The 22,347-nt window shown below is 38.7% G+C and overlaps 1 protein-coding gene across 6 annotated transcripts in view; it reads right to left on the reverse strand.

Annotated features, from left to right (window-relative positions):
• The window catches only part of LOC111747568 (sperm-associated antigen 16 protein-like), an 803,762-nt gene that overhangs the window by 282,804 nt on the left and 498,611 nt on the right, over positions 1–22,347 (reverse strand). The window lies entirely within an intron of this gene.

The following is a 22,347-nucleotide window of genomic DNA, read 5'->3' on the forward strand; positions in this document are numbered from 1 at the left end:
TCTACGCAATGCTTTAATCTTATTTATATAGAGTTTCATCTATGCCTCAGGATGTAATGAGAACAAATGTGTCCAGTGTTAAGCACCTATTAAAATAGCCTAAATATTAGCAATAAATGGTTTAGTTTTCAACTTGGCCATCTTAACTCAAAGACATAATAAATTTACATGCCTGTGCAGTGAAGTATAACAATCACTTAAAAAAATAGAAAGTGCACATTCCTTTCTCTTACAGTCCACTCTATTAATAGCACTGTTCCTTTCTTCCACAGTATGGACTTCAGTTTTCCCAAAAAAAATCATAGCCCCAATATATATTTACATGGGTAACTCCTGGGCTGACATGAAAATAAAAATGTTCTCATTATTGATCGTTTCCATTAATACTATTGAATGCCAACATCATGAACTAAAACTTATTTCACTGCATTAGACCTAGGCTTTTGGATATCTCCTGGGGTTAGTGTTGGAAGCAGCCAGCTCACAGCCAGGTAACACAATGAGTGGGGCCTTCTTTCTAGTGAAACATTGTTCATTTTTCTGCAGCACTTTGCTGCTCAGAATATACACAGTGGAAGGGAAATTATTCATTTTGCAATTCATCATAATGTTGGTTTGTGACTTTCAGAAGGCCAATTCAGGAAAGGAATTTATTACAGCTCAAACTGGGTAGAGGATACATTTATAGAACTTAATTAGAAGAAAAATATGATGAGAGGTAAAAAATGTCAGATCGAAATGAATTCTATATTCCAATACACACAAGAAGGCAAACCAAACCCTTGAAGCTACTGAGTATGATGTATGCTGCCTCATAGCTTTCCTGGCAGACACATGCACACTTGACTAGATGACAAATTACCCTCTTTAAGTGAAGATAACTAAAATCATTGATGTCTTCACGCACTCTGAAAGATAACTTTCCAAAATGACTTTTGTGAGGGGAGCTATTTGTAGAAATTAAGGGAAAAAACATAAACACAAAACCCACTGGTGACTAATCAGCTTTGTAAGTGCTTCTCTGTACTCTCCTCATCTCCCCGCCCCCCCACCTGGGGGCTCCTCCATGCCACCTGCAACTTGTTCCACTCTCCATGACTGATCCTCCTAATTATACTCTCTTGTTCCTTTGCCCTTATATTCCTTTTCTAACATTGGCTCCTTTTTGTATCTCTCTTATCTGTAAATTGCATTTTTTTTTTAAATCACTGCAAAAACTTCAATCAGGCACCAGTATTCTTCTCTTCAAAGAATAAATATTTCACTTAATCCATGAAGTGGACTTTAAGTGAACAGAAATATTTCCAGCATATGTAGGATAGAACTTAAGACTTTCATAGCAATCAGTTGATAAAGGTCTTTTATCGAGTTACTCAATGAGTAAGCCCATCATCAAAGACTGAGTCATAATGATAAAAATCCCCAATCAAGAGTTACACATTCCAGCTCAGATCAATCTGTGTGGGACATGATCAAAACGGGGAACACAAGTAAACGGCCATGGACCAGAAGTATTTCCTCAGATACAGCAGTTCAATGTTACTACCAATTCCATATTGAGGGACTGGCATATGTAATCATCATCAATCAACGGTAACGATAGCTAACATTGTTTGAAAACTTAATGTGTGCCAGACCTTGAGCTAAATGTTTGATTCTCAGAAGTGAAATAGAAGCTTCTGAAGATAAAAGTTTGTCTGTTTTGTCCATAGCTGTATCCTCAGCATCTAAACAGTGACTAACACATAGTAGCTATTCAATAAATGTTTGTCCAATATGTGACTGAGTAACTGATCTTGATACTATTACTATTGCTATTTTATTACTAAGCAAACAGGAGCTGAGAAATTATGGAAATTATGCAAACTCTTTTTCGTAAGGGATGAAGGCTAAATTTGAGTCTAAAACTTTCTGGCACTGAAGCTCATGACCTTAGCTACTACCTTCTAGTGTCAATCTTTCATAGTTTATCGTTTATATGTGTGTATTATAAACATCAATGATTCTCATTATAGAAGTTGGGGATAATCATTGTCATTCCACGTAAATGTTTAAGCCATTTAGTGATGATTAAACCCTGAGTTAAAGAACCCCTCTAGGTATTATCAGGGTATATATCAAAGCTGGGTACCACATGAAACAATAGTCTTAAAGGAGTGAGATGAATTAGTGGCAGTTATAGTGATGAGATTTACAAGATTAGATAGTGTTTTAAGCCAATCTCTTTTTAGATATAAAAAAGAGAAGCGAGCACAGAGACATGGGGACATCATACCACCAAGAAAGCAGGGCTGGGAGCACGGCACATCCTTTGGACCTGAGGTCCCTGTGCTGAGATACTCTCAGACCAAGGGAAGACTGATGCATTGCAAGGACCTTCCTCCAGAGCCAACAGATAGAGAAAGCCTTCCCTTGGAGCCAGCACCCTGAATTTGGACTTCTAGCCTACTGGACTAAACCAAAACCCAGTGCTGTCGAGTCGGTTCTGACTCATAGCAACCCTATAGGACAGAGCAGAACTGCCCCCATAGAGTTTCCAAGAGGCGCCTGGTGGATTCGAACTGCCAACTCTTTGGTTAGCAGCAGTAGCAGTTAACCACCACACCACCAGGGTTTCCCCAACTGGACTGTGAGAGAATAAACTTCTCTTTGTTAAAACCATCCACTTGCGGCATTTCTGTTATAGCAGCACTAGATGACTAAGACAAAGGGTGAGAAGACCCTACTTTCTACATTTAAGGTGCTTCGGTGCTGAGGGGAAACTTTGTGAGCAGCACCCCTCCTGAAATCCAGTCTTCACGAGGTTCCTGTTCTGATGCACCACATGCTGTACTTAACAGGATCTTTATTTTGTTCTCTCATGTTAATAGTATGAGCCTTGCATTGTACTTCAAGTTGTTGGAAGGCATTGACTTCATATTCGTATATTTTTCTTGAGCACTCTATAAATAATAAATGTAGAATATTTAATAACTGTTGATTATCTTACTCCATAGGCTTTTAGTTTATTAAGAATTTCCCCCGTATACCCAGGTCTCACCTTTAATCATTCTGCTTATTTCTGAATCAGTCTTTTGAAAAAGCTGAAGAAGAAGAACTAACACTTCTAGGAGTCAATCCCTGATTCCAAAATCACATATATTAACTAATTTAATGATCACAATACCTCTTGAATTAGGTCTACTATTATTTATCCATTTTGTAAATGAGGAACTGGGGCAAATAGAAGTTAAGTGACTTCTAAGGTCAGGGAACAAGAAAAAGCAGTGTTAGGTCATGAACTTGGGCAGATTGTCTCCAGAGTCCATGTCTCTCTGCAGAGTTAGCTCAGAACATCAATTTCCCTTTCCTTTTTCAGATAACAGTAAGACCAGAAGCCAGCAAAATGTCTTATTTCTGTCTTAGAAATTAGTTAAGATATATTTTGAAGTTTCTAAAGAACTGATCATTGTTTTGTCATTTTCTAATAACGTGAAATGTTACAATCATTGTAACTTATTATCTCTGGAGGTTGAGAACTGGCTAGGTACAGGGTGATAGAGGGATGAATCAAAGAAGATTGAGAACTGAGCGCTTACAATCTAAAGTAGGGGTTGGTAACCTTTTTGCAAAGAGCCAGATAGTAAATATTTTAGGCTTGTGGGCCATATGTTGTCTAATGCAACTATGCAACTCGTTGTTGTAACAGGAAAGCAGCCATAGACAATACACAAATTAATGAACACGACTGTGTTCTAGCAAAACTTTTTTACCAAAAGCAGGTGGAGGGCCAGATTTGGCCTATGGGCCATAGTTTGCTAACCCCTGGTCTAAGGCCTTTGCATAGCATGGAATAGCCAAGCGTTGAAGAGTATGGGCTTTGGGGTGTATGTGGGTTTGAACTCTTGCTCCAGGGTTTACTAGCTAGGTTTCCTTGGATATGTTACTTCACTTCAGCCTTTACTCAGATTTCTCATCTGGAAGATGGAAATAATACAGAAATAATCTCATAGGTTTGTTGTGAGAATTCAATGGGTTAATGCATGCAAATTGCTTACAACTGTATTAGACACATAATAAAAACTCTGTGAACACTATCAAAAGGAAAACAGACAGGGTCCTTGGGGCTAGCCTGCTTAGATTTGAATCCTGGCCTACAATTTAAAAGCTGATTACTTTGAATAATCTCTCAGCCTCAGTTTCCTCATTTGTGAAAAAGGGGCAACAGTAAGACTGATTTATAGGGCTGTCATGAGGGTAAAATAGTTGATATATGCAAAGTTCTTAGAAATATATTTGAACTTGATCAGCCATTCATAAATATTAGTTACTATTATTATTACTCAACATTATTGTAATTCATTGTAACCTGGCCCTTCATATAATTACCTTCAATAGTTCATACATATCTCTTTTAAAGAACGTGGATAATAACCACACTATTTAAAGCCGTGGATATGTAAATGATGCTTCCTGGTGGTTATGACAGGCATTGAACCTTGCTGTTTTATTTGATATCAAATTCCCTGACAAAATTGTAGCTCCCATAAATGATACTTATGCAAGTGAATATAAGGAAGGTTTAGGTTGTTCCTTTTATGATACTACTTTCAGGAATGCACTGAGGGAAACAGTGAACAGTATGTACATACTCATGCCAATTCTTGCCTATATGTTTGCAACCAGCAGGAATGGTTGCTGACCGTGAGACAAGGCCCTGCTAGGCCCTGGGCATGCCGGGATGAAGACGGCATGATTCCTCTCCTCAAGCTCTACCCACAAATAGGCGTCCCTCCTGTAATAATGCAAAACAAACAAGCAAACAAAAAATAGTTGTCGTCTTTTTTATTCTGACTCAATAGAATTTTAATTCTCGAAGATGTCTTTCAGAAGTTCTAATTAATAAGAACAATGAGCTCTTACTTAATTCCTTTCTGGCACCTGCCCTAAGTGCCACAAAGTCATTTTACTTTAAGCCTTGAATATAAGCTTTCTGCTCCCCTTTAACTCACTATTAATTATAATTACAAGATTCGAAGACAAAGGCTCTGTCACCTCATTCCCAAGTTAATAAGCTTGTGACTAGGGTGAAAATAGTACAGGAGAACTTCTCAGGGATTTAAAAAGAAATAAGTGAATGCTACATCCTGCTTCTTAATCAAGTCATGTCTGGATAAAGTATCCATAAAATGTTTTGTTAAACAATATACCAGTCATGTTACATAAAATATTATGTTCTAGCACAGATTTTCTCTCTTTTATAATAGAACACGTTCTTCATAATAGACCACATGATATATACTTCAAAAGCTCTTCTCTCTAATTGAAATTGTTCTTTCCAGTGGTAGTGTTACACAAAGATATTTTGGAGGGAAATGTGTACGTGTATGGTGAACCCTATTAATTATCGGTAGAGTCGGTGACATAAACACCACCGTTAGACTTCTTTTCAAAAGAGAAGAATATTAATCTAAAAAAAGGATTGTCACAAGGAAGACTAATTAGATACCCTTACCTTCACTTCAGGTTACTCAGGATTGTAAAATGTTTCCTTCACTTCAATTCGTAGCTTCTAATTATTTCCAACACAGACGATGCACAGCGGGTTGAAAATAAATCAATATCAAAATGTGTGCCCCAGGAACATTAGGTGACCACTCATCTACTTGTCCTTAAAAATAGCACACAACCACACATTGCATATGCTTTCGTCCAGCTCAAAAGGACAAAGAAATTTAAGTGTTCTCTGATTGTTGCTCAGCTGATAAATGGATCTTATATTTGGATGCATCTCAGGATTTATAAATCATTTTAACATATATCTTTTTTTTTTTCTCATTATTTCAATAAGTATGTGCTGAAACCTTACCATCTGGTACACAAAACAGATAGGGGCTTTGCTGTCAGAGAGGTTATATTTGAATTGGGAGAGAAACATAACAACTACAAAAAAAAAAGTGAATAAAATAACTCATCCATAAAGAAAACAAAACAAAGAGATAAGGTAAGAATTGGAAGAAGAGTGTTATTTTTAATGAGGTAGTCAGGGGAGTTCTCACTGAAGACATAACATTCTAGCTGAGACCAGAATGGCAAAGGGGAAGCATCTTTAGGATAAACTGGGGGTAGATCATCTCAAACATGGCTAACTGCAACAGCCAAGGCTGAGAGAAATTGGCATGATCAAGGAATAGGAGGAATGATGAGGTGACTGAAGAGAGCAAGTAAGGAGGACTGTGTACAGGGTGGATGAGCAGCAAGAGGGAGGCAAAGACCAGATCATGCAGGGCCTCATAAAAAAAACCCAAACCTGTTGCCGCTGAGTCGATTCCAACTCATAGCGGCCCTGTAGGACAGAGTAGAACTGCCCCACAGAGTATCCAAGGAGTGCCTGGTAGATGTGAACTACCAACCTCTTGGTTAGCAGCCCAAGCTCTTAACCACACGCCACCAGGGTCAGGCCCTCATAGCTGAGGTTTATCCTAAGTTCACTGAACGTCTTTAAATAGAGAGTAGTATTTGACTGATATTTTTTTAAAAAGCTCTCTTTGGTTGATGTGTGGAAATGGAAAGTGGGGAACAAGAGAGGAAACTGGGACACAGGTTTCAGCTGAGCTGCCAGACTAAGACAGACTAGGAAGAAGGGCTCAGCAGTCTACTTCTGAAAAGAATTAGCCAGTGAAAACCTTAAGAATAGCAGTGGAACATTATCTGATATAGTGCCAGAAGATGAGCCCCTCAGGTTAGAAGGCACTCCAAATGTCACTGGGGAAGAGCTGCCACCTCAAATTAGATTCGACCTTAATGACATGGATGGAGTCAAGCTTTCAGGACCTTCATCTGCTGATGTGGCACGACTCAAAATAAGAAGAAATAGTTGCGAACATCCATTAAAAATCAGAACCTGGAATGTACAAAGTATGAATCTAGGAAAACTGGAAATTATCAAAAATCAAATGAAATACATAAACACTGGTATCCTAGGCATTAGTGAACTGAAATGGACTGCTATTGGTCATTCTGAATCAGTCAATGATATGGTTTACTATGCCAGCAATGACAACTTGAAGAGGAATGGTGTTGCATTCATCCTCAAAAAGAACATTTCGAGATCTACCCTGAAGTAAAATGCTGTCAGTGATAGGATACTATCCATATGCCTACAATGGAGACCAGTTAATATGCTTATTATTCAAATTTATGAACCAACCACTAAGGCCAAAGATGAAGAAATTGAAGATTTTTACCAACTTCTGCAGTCTGAAGTTGATGAAACATGCAATCAAATTGCAACACTAATTACTATGATTGGAGTGCAAAAGTTGGAAACAAAGAAGAAAGATTGGTAGTTGGAAAATATGGCCTTGGTAATGATAGAAATAATGCTGGAGATCGCACGATAGAATTTTCCAAGACCAATGACTTCTTCACTGCAAATACCTTTTTTCATCAACATAAATGGCGACTATCCACAAGGACCTCACCAGATGGAATACACAGGAATCAAACCGACTGCATCTGTGGAAAGAGACTGTGGAAAAGCTCAATATCATTGGTCAGAACAATGCCAGGGGCTGACTGTGGATCAGACTATCGATTACTCATATCTCAGTTCAAGCTGAAACTGAAGAAAATCTGAACAAGTCAAACATAGCCTAAGTATGTCCTTGAGCATATCCCACCTGAATTTAGAGACCATCTCAAGAATAGATTTGAAGTGGACTTAAAGCACTTACAGATGAAGATCAAAGACCACAGCCTTCAGTATGGATTACACCTCAACATAAAGAAAGGAAAAATCCTCACAACTGGACCAGTAAGCAATATTATGATGAACAGAGAAAAGATTGAGGTTGTCAAGGATTTCACTTTACTGGGTTCCACAATCAACACCCATGGAATCAGCAGTCACGAAATCGTAAGATGCATTGCATTGGGCCAGTCTGCTGTAAAAGACCTCTGTAAAGTGTTAAAAAGCAAAGATGTCACCTTGAGGACTAAGGTACACCTGACTCAAGCCATGGTGTTTTCAATCACTTTGTATGAATGCGAAAGCTGGACAAGGAATGTTGTTGTTGTTGTTGTTGTTAGGTGCCATCGAGTCAGTTCCGACTCATAGCGACCACATGCACAACAGAACGAAACACTGCCCAGTCTTGTGCCATCCTTACAATCATTGTTATGCTTAAGCCCGTTGTTGCAGCCACTGTGTCAATCTGTCTCGTTGAGGGTCTTCCCCTTTTCCGCTGACCCTGTACTCTGCAAGCATGATGTCCTTCTCCGGAGACTGATACCTCCTGACAACACATCCAGAGTATGTAAGACGCAGTCTTACCATCCTTGCTTCTAAGGAACATTCTGGTTGTACTTCTGACAAGGCAGATTTATTCGATCTTCTGGCAGTCCATGGTATATTCAACATTCTTCACCAACACCACAATTTGAGGTGTCAACTCTTTTTCGGTCTTCCTTATTCATTGTCCAGCTTTCACATGCGTATGATGTGATTGAAAATACCATGGCTTGGGTCAGACGCACCTTACTCTTCAAGGTGACATCTTTGCTCTTCAACACTTTAAAGAGGTCCTTTGCACCAGATTTACCCAATGCAATGTGTCTTTTGATTTCTTGACTGCTGCTTCCATGGCTGTTGATTGTGGATCCAAGTAAAATGAAATCCTTGACAACTTCAATCTTTTCTCCGTTTATCATGACATTGTTTATTGGTGTAGTTGTGAGGATTTTTGTTTTCTTCATGTTGAGGTGTAATCCATACTGAAGGCTGTGGCCTTTGATCTTCACTAGTAAGTGCTTCAAGTCCTCTTCACTTTCAGCAAGCAAGGTTGTGTCATCTGCATAATGCAGGTTGTTAATGAATCTTCCTCCAATCCTGATGCCCTATTCTTCTTCATATAGTCCAGCTTTTTGGATTATTTGCTCAGCATACAGATTGAATAGGTATGGTGAAAGAATACAACCCTGACGCACACCTTTCCTGACTTTCAACCAATCAGTATCCCCTTGCTCTGTCCAAACATCTGCCTCTTGATCTATGTAAAGGTTCCTCATGAGCACAATTAAGTGTTCTGGAATTCCCATTCTTCCCAATGTTATCCATAATTTGTTATGATCCACACAGTTGAATGTCTTTACATAGTCAATAAAACACAGGTAAACATCCTTCTGGTATTGTCTGCTTTCAGCCAGGATCCATCTGACGTCAGCAATGATATCCCTGGTTCCATGTCCTCTTCTGAAACAGGCCTGAATTTCTGGCATTTCCCTGTCGATATACTGCTGCAGCCATTTTTGAATGATCATCAGCAAAATTTTGCTTGCGTGTGATATTAATGATATTGTTCTATAATTTCCACATTTGGTTGGATCACCTTTCTTGGGAATAGGCATAAATATGGATCTCTTCCAGTCAGTTGGCCAAGAATCTGTCTTCCATATTCTTGGCATAGATGAGTGAGCACCTCCAGTGCTGCATCTGTTTGTTGAAACATCTCAATCGATATTCCATCAATTCCTGGAGCCTTGTTTATTGCCAATGCCTTCAGAGCAGCTTGGACTTCTTCCTTCAGTACCATCGGTTCCTGATCATACGCTACCTCTTGAAATGTTTGAACATCAACTAATTCTTTTTGGTATAATGACTGTGTGTATTCCTTCCGTCTTCTTTTGATGCTTCCTGCGTCATTTAATATTTTCCCCATAAAATCCTTCACTATTGCAACTCGAGGCTTGAATTTTTTCTTCAGTTCTTTCAGCCTGACTGAGAAACACCAAGCGTGTTCTTCCCTTTTGGTTTTCCATCTCCAGCTCTTTGCACATGTCATTATAATACTTTACTTTTTCTTCTCAAGAGGCCCTTTGAAATCTTCTGTTCAGTTCTTTTACTTCATCAATTCTTCCTAAAGCAGCTGCTTGATGTTCGAGAGCAAGTTTCAGAGTCTCCTCTGACATCCATCTTGGTCTTTTCTTTCTTTCCTGTCTTTTCAATGACCTCTTGATTTCTTCATGTGTGACATCCTTGATGTCATTCCATAACTCATCTGGTCTTTGGTCATCAGTGTTCAGTGCATCAAATCTCTGCTTCAGATGGTCTCTAAATTCAGGTGGGATATACTCAAGGTCATATTTTGGCTCTCATGGACTTGTTACGATTTTCTTCAGTTTCAGCTTGAACTTGCATATGAGCAATTGATGGTCTGTTCCACAGTTGGCCCCTGGCCTTGTTCTGACTGATGATATTGAGCCTTTCCATCGTTTCTTTCCACAAATGTAGTCAATTTGATTTCTGTGTGTTCCATCTGGAGAGGTCCATGTGTATAGTTGCCGTTTATGTTGGTGAAAGAAGGTATTTGCAATGAAGAAGTCGTTGGTCTTGCAAAATTCTATCATTCAATCTCCAGCATCGTTTCTATCACCAAGGCAATATTTTCCAACTACTGATCCTTCTTCTTTGTTTCCAACTTTCACATTAAAATCACCAGTAATTATCAATGCATCTTGATTGCATGTTCGATCAATTTCATACTGCAGCAGCTGATAAAAATCTATTTCTTCAACTTTGGCCCTAGTGGTTGACACGTACATTTGAATAATAGTAATATTAACTGGTCTTCCTTGTAGGTGTATGGATATTATCCTATCATTGACAGCATTGTACTTCAGGATAGATTTGAAATGTTCTTTTTGATGATGAATACATCATTCCTCTTCAAGTTGTCATTCCCAGTATGGTAGACTATATGATTGTCTGATTCAAAATGGCCAGTACCAGTCCATTCTAGTTCACTAATACCTAGGATATTGATGTTTATGTGTTCTTTTTCATTTTTGACGATTTCTAATTTTCCTAGATTCATACTTCGTACATTCCAGGTTCCGATTATTAATGGATGTTTGAAGCTGTTTCTTCTCATTTTGAGTCATGCCACATCAGCAAACGAAGGTCCTGAAGGCTTTACTCCATCCACCTCATTAAGTTCAACTCTATTTTGAGGAGGCAGCTCTTCCCCAGTCATCTTTTGAGTGCCTTCCAACCTGGGGGGCTCATCTTCCAGCACTATATCAGACAATGTTCTGCTGCTATTCATAAGGTTTTCACTGGCTAATGTTTTTCAGAAGTAGACTGCCAGGTCCTTCTTCCTAGTTTGTCTTAGTCTAGAAGCTCAGCTGAAACCTGTCCTCCATGGGTGACCCTGCTGGTATCTGAATACCGGTGGCATAGCTTTCAGCATCACAGCAACACGCAAGCCCCCACAGTATGACAAACCGACAGACATGTGGGGGGGACAATGAATAAGGAAGACGAAAGAAGAATAGATTCCTTCAACTTGTGGCATTGAAGAATATTGAATATACCATGGACTGCCAAAAGAACAAATCTGCTTCGAAAGAAGTACAACCAGAATGCTCCTTCGCAGGAAGGAGGGTGAGACTACATCTCACATACTTTGGACATGTTATGAGGAGGGATCAGTCACTGGAAAGGACATCATGCTTGGTAAAGCAGAGGGTCGCCAAAAAAGAGGAAGACCCTCAGCGAGAAGGGCTGAAACAGTGGCTGCAACAATGAGCATAAGCATAGCAAAATTGTGAGGATGGCACAGGACTGTGCAGTGTTTTGTCCTGTTGTGCATAGGGTCGCTATTATTAGGAATCAACTTGAGGCACCTAACAACAACAACAACAGGAGTCTACAGTCAATGATTTCATTTTCTTTGGATCCAAAATCAACACTCATGGAAGCAGTAGTCAAGAAATCAAAAGGCACACTGCATTGGGCAAATCTGGTGCAAAAGAGCTCTTTAAATTGTTAAAAAGCAAAGATGTCACCTTGAAGACTAAGGTGCACTTGACCCAAGCCATGGTGTTTTCAATCACCTCATATGCATGCAAAAGGTGGACAATGACTATGGAAGACCTAAGAAGAATTGACACCTCTGAATTTTGGTGTTGGAAAAGAATATTGAATATACCAAAATGCCAAAGCCCATTGCCGTCAGGTCAATTCCGACTCATAGCGACCCTATAGGACAGAGTACAACTGCCCCCATAGAGTTTCTAAGAGGCGCCTGGTGGATTCAAGCTGCCGACCTTTTGGTTAGCAGCTGTAGTACTTAACCACTGCCAAAATACCAAAAGAATGAACAAATCTGTCTTGGAAGAAGTACAACCAGAATGCTCCTTAGAAGCATGGAAGGTGAGACTACATCTCACATATTTTGGGCATGTTATCAGGAGGGATCAGTTCTGGATAAGGACATCGTGTTTGGTAAGTAGAGGATCAGCAGAAAAGAGGAAGACCCTCAATAAGATGGATTGACACAGTAGCTGCAACAATGGGTTCAAGCATAAACATGATTGTGAGGAAGGGCAGTGTTTCATTCTGTTGTATATATGGTCGCTAGGAGTTGGAACCAACTCGACAGCATATAACAACAATAATAGGAGTCTACAGTAGTAACCCAAGAATAATGGCTTTATATCCATTTAACTTATAGCTGCTTATTATTATGGCAGATACCACTTGAGTATATTTACATTTTTACCACTATCTTTAGGAAAAGTTGAAGCCCAGGTGGCACAGTGATTAAGAGCTACAGCTGCTAACCAAAAGATGAGGCAGTTCGAATCCACCAGTCACTTCTTGGAAACCCTATGGGGCAGTTCTACTCTGCCCTATAGGGTCACCACGAACTCGGATTTTTTGGTTAGGAAAAGTTAGCTCATAGTTATTCTCATCAATAAAGAAAATGAAACAATCAAGTATGCTTAAAAATTGCTAATGTAAAATGCAGTAAAAGTCATAAATGTGTGCACAAAACACATTAATTAGAAATCTGTCAAAATACGATATCGGGCCTTATTTATTTTCAGAAGCCGGCTAAGAAAAGGTGAAAAAATTGAATCTTAGTATGTCTCTGGCACTTTAAGTTTTAAAAGTTGTCATACATTTTATTCAAATTAGAGTAGGAGTTATGTTGCCTGGTCTGAGGAGTAGCACTGTCCTTTAATTTTTAGTAAATTGGTGGGGCATTTTATTTTACCCACCATACATGGCGTTGCTGTGAGTCACAATCAACCTGACAGAGTCCAACAACAACCTGTAACATTATAACCTTCATCCATATTATCAGTTTACAGACTCAACTCAAATCCATTTTAACATGATATAAATTGTTTGGTCTCTTATGCCATATAAAACAGCAGTTCCACACAACTTTCTACAAACCTGTGTTTTATTCTTAAATTAGATATCAAAGTTTTATACTTTTAAACAAAATTTTAGTTTTATGCAAAATATATTGCTATATAGGAAAAGTCTTCAGAATGGATAAAGTCAACTTTCAGCTAACCTTAATTAAATTAAATTACCTATTTTTAAACAATAGTGATATTCTTCTTCTTTTTTTTTTTTTTTTTTTTTACTTTTAATATAGTAGTATAAAGGTGGAGCCCTGGTGTTGCAGTGGTTAAGAGCTTCGCTGCTAATCAAAACATCAGCAGTTTGAACCCACCAGCTGCTCCTTGGAAACCCTGTGGGGCAGTTCTATTCTGTGCTGTAGGGTGGCTATGAGTGGGAACTGACTGAACAGCAATGGGTTTGATTTTTTTTGTCTTGTTTAGTATAAAGGTACTAGTATAAATGTTCTTTTAGAATTTATTTATTTTTCACAAGAAAAAACTCCCCTAATACATACAAATCTAAATATTTTTCACCAACACTTTTAACTCAAAAGTCATTTATGGAAAGTCAGCATATATTCAAATATGCAGTCTAATAACATTTTAAAAGGCACCTCTGCCCAAAACTCTCCAACCTGCCCTCCTTTCCTCAAACTTTTTTACACAATTTGGATTTCCTTATTCTATTCCTGAGGAGATGGTCTACTGTGGTGAGGCCAAAAGCCAGGATATTTCCCAATGATATTCCAAATGAAAATTATTAAGACCTGTGGCCATGAACAAATACATATAACTATACTATGTTTCCGTTTCCTCACATAAAAAAATTGTGATATTATTTATCCTGCCCACTTCGCTCTTGTAGGAATCAAATAAAACAAAATTTAGGAAAGGGCACTCTTAATCTGAACAATATCATATCCATTCTCTACAGAGAATATATTTTGGGGGGAAAAAAAAAAAGACCATCTCAAAATGCACATTGTCAACTACAGGAAATTTATAAACTCCAAAAAGATTTAAAGTCAGGCCCCGCTATTTGGGTAAATGGAATGAGGAAGATCATTGAAACAGGTTAACTACTTTCAGATTTATGAAAATGTCTCCTGGAATGTTCCTGCTACTATAGCAGCTGAACATTTTATGCTACATAGTTTTATACACACTATGCTTCATGTTATGAAATCACTGTGGTTCTTTACGGTTTAACAAGTTTGGGAAGTTACACTATACATTTATGTTCTTAAGAAACCCATTTCAAACTTAAGTTTATTTGGTTATTTCATGTTTCAGCAATTTATAAGAATTCTGTGTTGCCATGAATGTAAAATTTTTCATTTCACATCTCAGTATATTGGTGAAACAGAGTAGATTCTTTTTTAAGCTAAAGTCAAACTTCTTAAGGTAAGGGCTTCATCAGAAAAATGTTTTTCATAGAAGGCTGTTTAGAACTACAGTCAATATATAATTTAGTGTTAATTGGAAGAATTACTACTGAAAATATGGAATTGAAGTGAATTTACATATAGTACAGAATATAAGCACAGTATTTTAGTACAGAATTCTGTTCAGAGCACAGCCCAGTTTCTTAGAAACTGCCAAACCAATGTGAGGATTATGATATTTAAATACTGACAAAATTTTGGTATCTATTTGATTAATACAGGAACCCTGGTGGCATAGCGGTTAAGTGCCATGGCTGCTAAACAAAAGGTTGACAGTTCAAATCCACCAGGCGCTCCTTGGAAACTCTATCAGGCAGTTCTACTCTGTCCTATATGGTTGCTATGAGTCAGAATAGAATTGACGGCAATGAATTTTGTTTTTGTTTTTTTTGGATAACTAAATTAGAACCCAAAACTAATTGTTTATAGCTGTTTTATAATTGAAGAGCACTCAGTAAAATTCAGCTGTTTTTCACAAAGCAAAATTTAGAATTTAAGATACACTTGTAGAAATTAACAATATATACTATATATCTATAGTTGTTGTCAGGTGCCTTTGAGTTGGCTTTGACTCATAGTGGCCCCATGTAACACAGTAGAACTGTCGCACAGGGATTTCTTGGCTGTAATCTCTATTGAAGCAGATTGGTATATATATATATATATATATATATATATATATATATATATCTCAAGTTGAACGTCAAGCTTCTGTACTGAAAAAAAATGCCCCAAGATGTGAAAAAGTTTATGTTATCAGGCCTCACTTGTGTCACAGGCCATATGCCAGGGCTGATACGGACAAGAGGAAGGGACTAATCTCTGAGTTTGGAACTAAAGGTACGTATGTAGTTGGAGAAGAAAAGCTGAAGAGCTGCAAGGGGTGAGCCCTGGGGTCAGTTTCAAAGGGATGGTAAAGAATCACAGGGTGGGGCCATTGGGACAGAAGTATGAACTCAGATTAAAAAAAAAAAAATCTTAATAAAACTGTCTAAACACATGCACATACATATGAATAAGTTGAAGTTAGGCTTGGCAATCAACTGTCTACAGCCAGAATTGATTAATACAATGAAAAGTACAAGGCTAAGGAACAGAATTAGGTGCCCAGTTGCGTCAGGGTGAGAATTGGTGAACATATAAGACTGTGGACCACAAGTTCATATATATAGCCAGAAAACAGTTCAAACGATGATAAATCAAGAGAAGCAAGGGACATGCATGAAATGGGTCCTGATAATTTGCCATGCAGTAGGATGCTGCTTCATCTTATTTTATCCCCACATATTAATTTTTGCATCAAAAAGCTGCCAACATCTTGGTTCTACTCAATGGGAAAGAAACAAAAATAAAGAGATGAGTATTGACCCCTTGTTTTATTCTCAACTAATCTCTTTTAGTAAAAAATTAAAAAAGGCAGGGGTGCAGAGTGAGTATCAGGCAGCAACCTGCTTAAGATCTCAGACAAGCATTGGAGCTTGTGCTTTCACCCAGCACAATATTACATTCACTTAAAACAGGAGTGACTCCATGGATACACGTGATTTATTATCTACACTGAGTTCTACAAAGTTCAGTGTGAGAAATAAAAGGTATGTGCCATTCCCAGTTTTCTAAAGCATACAGCTTAATCAACCCTCCTTTTATATATTACTCAAATTATTATCGTTATGGCAGAATTAATTCAATGTGCACAGCACAGGCCCTTCTGGAAATTATTCAAAGCTTGCCCTATAACATATGGCTCTGCCTCTGGTTACTTTTCCATTGTGTGCCTCTATGTGCGTGTGTGTGTGTGTGTGGAGTTTATGTTTTTACTGTGGTTAAGAATCTAAGTAGGTATGAAAAAGAAAATATTAACAATTTTAAAACTTTTCTTCTAAGAATAGTCTATGCATTTGCTTTTTTCAGATAGTTTTTACAAAGGAAAGCTTATGGTGTCTTATAAATTATAACATTTAGAGTCATAATCTTTGAACATTCTGGCCAGAAGGATGCCTCATTTGAATGTATACTGTTTAATAGGTGAGTTGTGAAAAATATTCATTTCCAGGTTGGCTGTCCATTGTCAAGTACTGTATTTTTGGGTCATATTCTCTGCTTCAGCTAATCTATACTGCCGTTGTTATTGTTGTTAGGTGCCTTCTAGTTGGCTCTGACTTTTAACAACCCTACGTACAACAGAATGAAACACTTCCTGGTCCTGCACCATGCTCACAATTGTTGCTATACTTGAGCCCATTGTTGCAGCCACTGTATCAATCCATCTTGTTGAGGGTCTTCCCCTCTTTCCCTGACCCTCTACTTTACCAAGTATGATGTCCTTTTCCAAGGACTGATCCCTCTTGATAACATGTCCGAAGTATGTAAGACTTAGTCTCGCCATCCTTGTTTCTAAGGAGCATTCTGCTTGTACTTCTTCCAAGACAGACTTGTTCTTTCTTCTGGCAGTCCATGGTATATTCCATTCTTCACCAACACCACAATTCAAAGGTGTCAATTCTTCTTTGGTCTTCCTTATTCATTGTCCAGTTTTCACATGCATATGAGGTGACTGAAGACACCATGGCTTGGGTCAGGTGCACTTTAGTCCTCAAAGTGACATCTTTACTTATCAACACTTTACAGAGGTCTTTTGCAGCAGATTTGCCCAATGCAATGTGTCTTTTGATTTCTTGACTGCTGCTTCCATGGCTATTGATTGTGGATCCAAGTAAAATGAAATTCTTGACAACCTCAATCTTTTCTCCATTTATCGTGATGCTACTTATTGGTCCAGTTGTGAGGATTTGTGTTTTCTTTATACTGAGGTGCAATCCATACTACAGGCCGTGGACTTTGATCTTCATCAGTAAGTGTTTCAAGTCCTCTTCACTCTCAGCAAGCAAGGCTGTGTCATCTGCATAATGTAAGTTGTTAGTGAGTCTTCCTCCAGTTCTGATGCCACATTCTTCATATAGTCTATTTTCTTGGATTATTTGCTCAGCATACAGATTGAATAGGTACGGTGAAATGTTACAACTCTAAAGCACACCTTTCCTGACTTTAGACAGTATTCCCTTGTTCTGTTTGAACGACTGACTGTTTATACGTGTACAGATTCCTCATGAGCACGATTAAGTGTTCCAGAATTCCCATTCTCTGCAATGTTATCCATAATTTGTTATGATCCACGCAGTCAAATGCCCTAGCTTAGTCAATAAAACAGACATATACATCTTTCTGGTATTCTCTGCTTTCAGCCAAGATCCATCTGACATCTGGTTCCACGTCCTCTTCTAAATCCAATTTGAATTTCTGGCAGTTCCCTGTCAATATGCTGCTGCAGCTACTTTTGAATGATCTTCAGCAAAATTTTGCTTGCATGTGATATTAATGATATTGTTCAATAATTTCCACATTCAGTTCAATCACCTTTCTTGGGAATAGGCATAAATATGGATCTCTTCCAGTTGGTTGGCCAGGTAGCTGTCTTCCAAATTTCTTGGCATAGACGAATGAGCACTTCCAGTGCTGTGTCCATTTGTTGAAACATGCCAACTGGTATTCCGTCAATTCTTGGAGCCTTGTTTTTCACCAATGCCTTCAGTGCAGCTTGGACTTCTTCCTTCAGTACCATTGATTCCTGATCATATGTTACTTCCTGAAATGGTTGAATGTTGACGAATTCTTTTTGGTATAGTGACTGTGTATTCCTTCCATCTTCTTTTGATGCTTCCTGCACTGTTTAAGATTTTCATTGTAGAATTTTTCAGCATTGCCACTTGAGGCTTGAATTTTTTCTCCAGGTCTTTCGGCTTGAGAAATGCTGAGCATGTTCTTCCCTTTTGGTTTTCTGTCTCTAGCTCTTTGCACATGTGACCATAATACTTTTCTTTGTCTTCATAGGATATAATAAAATCTATACTATGGATGCAAAATTATTTTAAATAAACTCTATAAAATCTATGTATGCAAGATCTATGTTGCTATGTATGCAAAATTATTTTATTTTATCCTATGACAACCTTTAATTTGGCAAGGAAATACATTTTACAAAGAATATCACATATAGATGAATGACTACAAATCATTTGAAAATATTATTATTAATGGTATTTAGCTTCCCTCCATTGGTAAAGATAGAACGTTTCTGTAGCTTTGAATATTTAAAAATAATTTGTTTTTTATATTCTACATCTTACTAGTAATCAATTAGCACTTACTAACTACACCATAAATTCAAGATTTCACTATCAAGAAAACAAAGAATATAAAACAGCTTTTTTTTGTTATTGGTTTTATAATCTGAGGTATTTAGTTTTGTCTTCTGAAACTGGTCAACACTGTGGACATTGTACAAGATGACATATTTTTCCACTTTCATGTGAATTATTTTTCCCCTATAATCTTTTACCTGTTAAAAATTCCAAAACGTTTTGCTGTGAGTCCCTGCAGACTTGCTAGAAATCAGAGCTCACTAAAATCACTGTTTTCATTCCTTTCTACCAATTGTAGCTCCTCTTTATCAATTACCATAATTTCCCTAAAATTTTTTTATTCTTTCTTTTTGACTTCATCTTTTCTATCTGTTCTTTGAATGTTAATTAGGCTGAGACAGACCTCTTGTATTGGACACTTCTTTCACTTAACTTTTTTTTTTTACCCATATTTCAGGTTTCCTTTGGTCATGCAACTGCGATATTGGAAATGTCAAGAGCAATAGAAAACCGTTATACAAAATGAGTGTTTCTTGTTCTAACCCTGTGTTCTCTGACAGCCTGAAGATTTGAGGACAGCAATTAGAAGGCAACTAGCTCCTTGACCTTTAGGTTTTAGCTTTCTTATTCCTAATACTACTGCCACCCAAACCTGCCCATCTGAATCATGAGCAATCAATGCCTTATACAAATGGGCCTAAATAATTAAAATTGTTAAAATTTATACATTATGCTATGTTATATAACAATTATAATTATAAAAGATTGGTGGGGAAGCCTGTCATCAGGCCTTAGGCTTTTATAATGAGGAACTTCCTTTAAGGGTTATACTCCTGGCCTCTCCCCACCCCCTCATTCACTCCTCTCCAGGATGCAGGAAAAACTTATCTGTATGGAGATTTCGGAGTAAGAGTTAGTTTCGTAATGTTCAGCTTCTTCTGCCTCTGTCTCTTCCCTGGACCAGCCTGTCTATAGCGAACACTCGTTTTCAGTTCTTCCATGTTGTACATTGCAAGGAGAGATCCCCATGCTGGCCAACTGTGGTTTAGCACATCTGTGCCTGAGTAGATTAGCCCATTTAAACCACTCCCCCCCCCAAAAAAAACCTAAAAAATGTTTTTATAATAGTGTTATTATTTCTACATTTATGACATAGTACTCACTTTCAAATTTCTCAACAAATTTGTTTTTCACATTTTAAACCATACAATAACCCAAAACCAAACCCACTGCCATTGAGTCGATCGACTCTTACACCATAGGAGAGAGCAGAATGGCCCCAGAGGGCTTCCAAGGCTGTAAATCTTTACGGAAGCAGACTGTCATATCTCAGACTGCTGTATCTTTCTCCTGTGGAGTGGCTGGTGGGTTCGAACTGCCGAGCTTTCAGTTAGCAGCCTAGTACTTTAACCACAGGGCCACCAGGGTTTCTTAACCACACAATCATGGGTGCTAAACATTCCTTCAATTTCCTTAGTATCCAAAACCCTCAAAGTCGTGCAACAGTGCTAGTCCTATATACAGTATTTGTGTTGGTGCTGTCAGCCTATTTAATGCTCAAGTAAAGCGTAGTCTCTAATGAAAAGAAGGGATGAATGGGTTCTTGCTTCATACCAACCCACTCAAAGAACTTCTCTACAAATTTTCTTTTAGTAAGTTGGTTTATAGTCAAAACGGCTGTAAAATATCTGAAACTACCGATTTGTATTTTTCTGCCTGCAGGTAAAACAATTGCTGGTTCTTTCTTCTGACAAAAATAATGCGTCCTTTCCCTTTCTTTGTCATAGCTAATCATGACAATTCATGATTTTTACAGAGGAAAACAGCCAGGAGTGATGATAAGTGTCATTCTATACAAACATTCCTAATAATCTTAAACAATGGTGAAATAATCTTAAAGGCATTTGGGAATAGTTTTCCCAAGGTAAATTAGTTTTGCTTTGCTGCTGTCCTGGGAAATACAGAAAACTTGTATGTTATCATCAGGGAAATGTTTATCTACCATTCAAGGGCAATTCACATGCCAAAGATGAACATACTGTACTATATTAACTGTAATACTATTTTAACAATTTATTTTTCAATGCACTGCTGTCCCACGCTAGCTAGTTTGGGATGATATCAAAAAAATGAATAAAACTATAGTTTGGCAATCAATACATTTAACCTAATGTATTTATTGCCCTATTTTAACAAATAGTTTTAGATTTAGTTATATAAACATTTATATTTGGAAATATTTAGTTATATAAATATCTAGTTATATACATATTTGTGTCATTAAGCAAAAGCCCTGAAACAGTAATGTATAGAATTTATTATGGGGTCTGAAGGTCTAATAATGCAGGTACAATTTGATACGATGAATGTGACTATAATTATAGTCTACAGGAAAGACTGTTCTCAGTACTTAAAAAAATAAGTCCTCAATTACCAAATAAGCTGTATTATATTTCACTAACCATATAACTTCTTAAGAAACCTAAGTGGCAAGATACATGTGATGGAATTGAATGATTATACACAAAGTTTTTTTCTGCAAAATAAATGGACATTTTATCTCTTGTCATTAAATAGACCACAGAATAAAATAAAATCGCATAATTCTGGGATCCGGGGCCAAGATGGCGGACTAGATGGACGCTACCGCGGATCCCTCTTGCAACAAAGACTCGGAAAAACAAGGGAATCGATCACATACATAACAATCTACGAACTCTGAACAACAAGCACAGACTTAGAGACGGAAAACGAACAAATACGGGCAGACAGCGACTGTTTTCAGAACTAGGAGCCAGCGCACCAGGCAGGTGACCTTCGGAGCTCGATCTGGGGCAGAGCCCAGGGGGGCAGACGGCACAGAAAGGGGGCCCACCCCTTCCCCCCAGAACCCATCCCGGGAGGAAGTCTAGCAGGTTGGCGCAGGCGGCGTAGGGGCCCAACCGGAGGGAGAAGCACCCGGAAGGCAGTGACTGATCTGGGAGGGGGGAGAACAGCGTCCCAGCTGGGGTGCCGTCCCGCCGGGAGTTAGGCGAGAAGCCGACGGGGCGCGAGCGGGGGGGGGGTAAACTATATTTCCCTAAAGTGTCCCCAGGGCGGGGCCCACACATTCGTGCGGGAAGACGCACACCCAGTCCGCGCGTGCGGCGCGGCACACCAGAGGGAGAAATCCCCGGAAGTGTCTGGTCTCAAAGCAGGGAAAGCAGCATCCCAGACGGGGAGCCATTCCGCTGGGATCTGGGCGCGCGCGCGCGCGGGCGGGGCATGAGCGCGGGGTCCATTTTTATTACCCTGAATTGACCCAGGGGGCGGGACCACCTGGTCGTGCGAGTGACGCCCTCCCAGTTTGTGCGAGAGGTGTGGCACACCGGAAGGAGAAGTCCCCGGGAGGAAGTGATTGGTCCCGAAGCGCAGAAAGTAGCGCCCCAGACGGGGTGATGTCCTGCCGGGACTTGGGCGCGCGCACAAGCGGGGCGTGAGCGCGGAGTCCATTTTTATTGCCCTGAATTGACCCAAGGGGCGGG

This window comes from Loxodonta africana, chromosome 6, assembly GCF_030014295.1.
Source record: "Loxodonta africana isolate mLoxAfr1 chromosome 6, mLoxAfr1.hap2, whole genome shotgun sequence".
In the NCBI taxonomy this organism is placed as follows: Eukaryota; Metazoa; Chordata; class Mammalia; order Proboscidea; family Elephantidae; genus Loxodonta; species Loxodonta africana.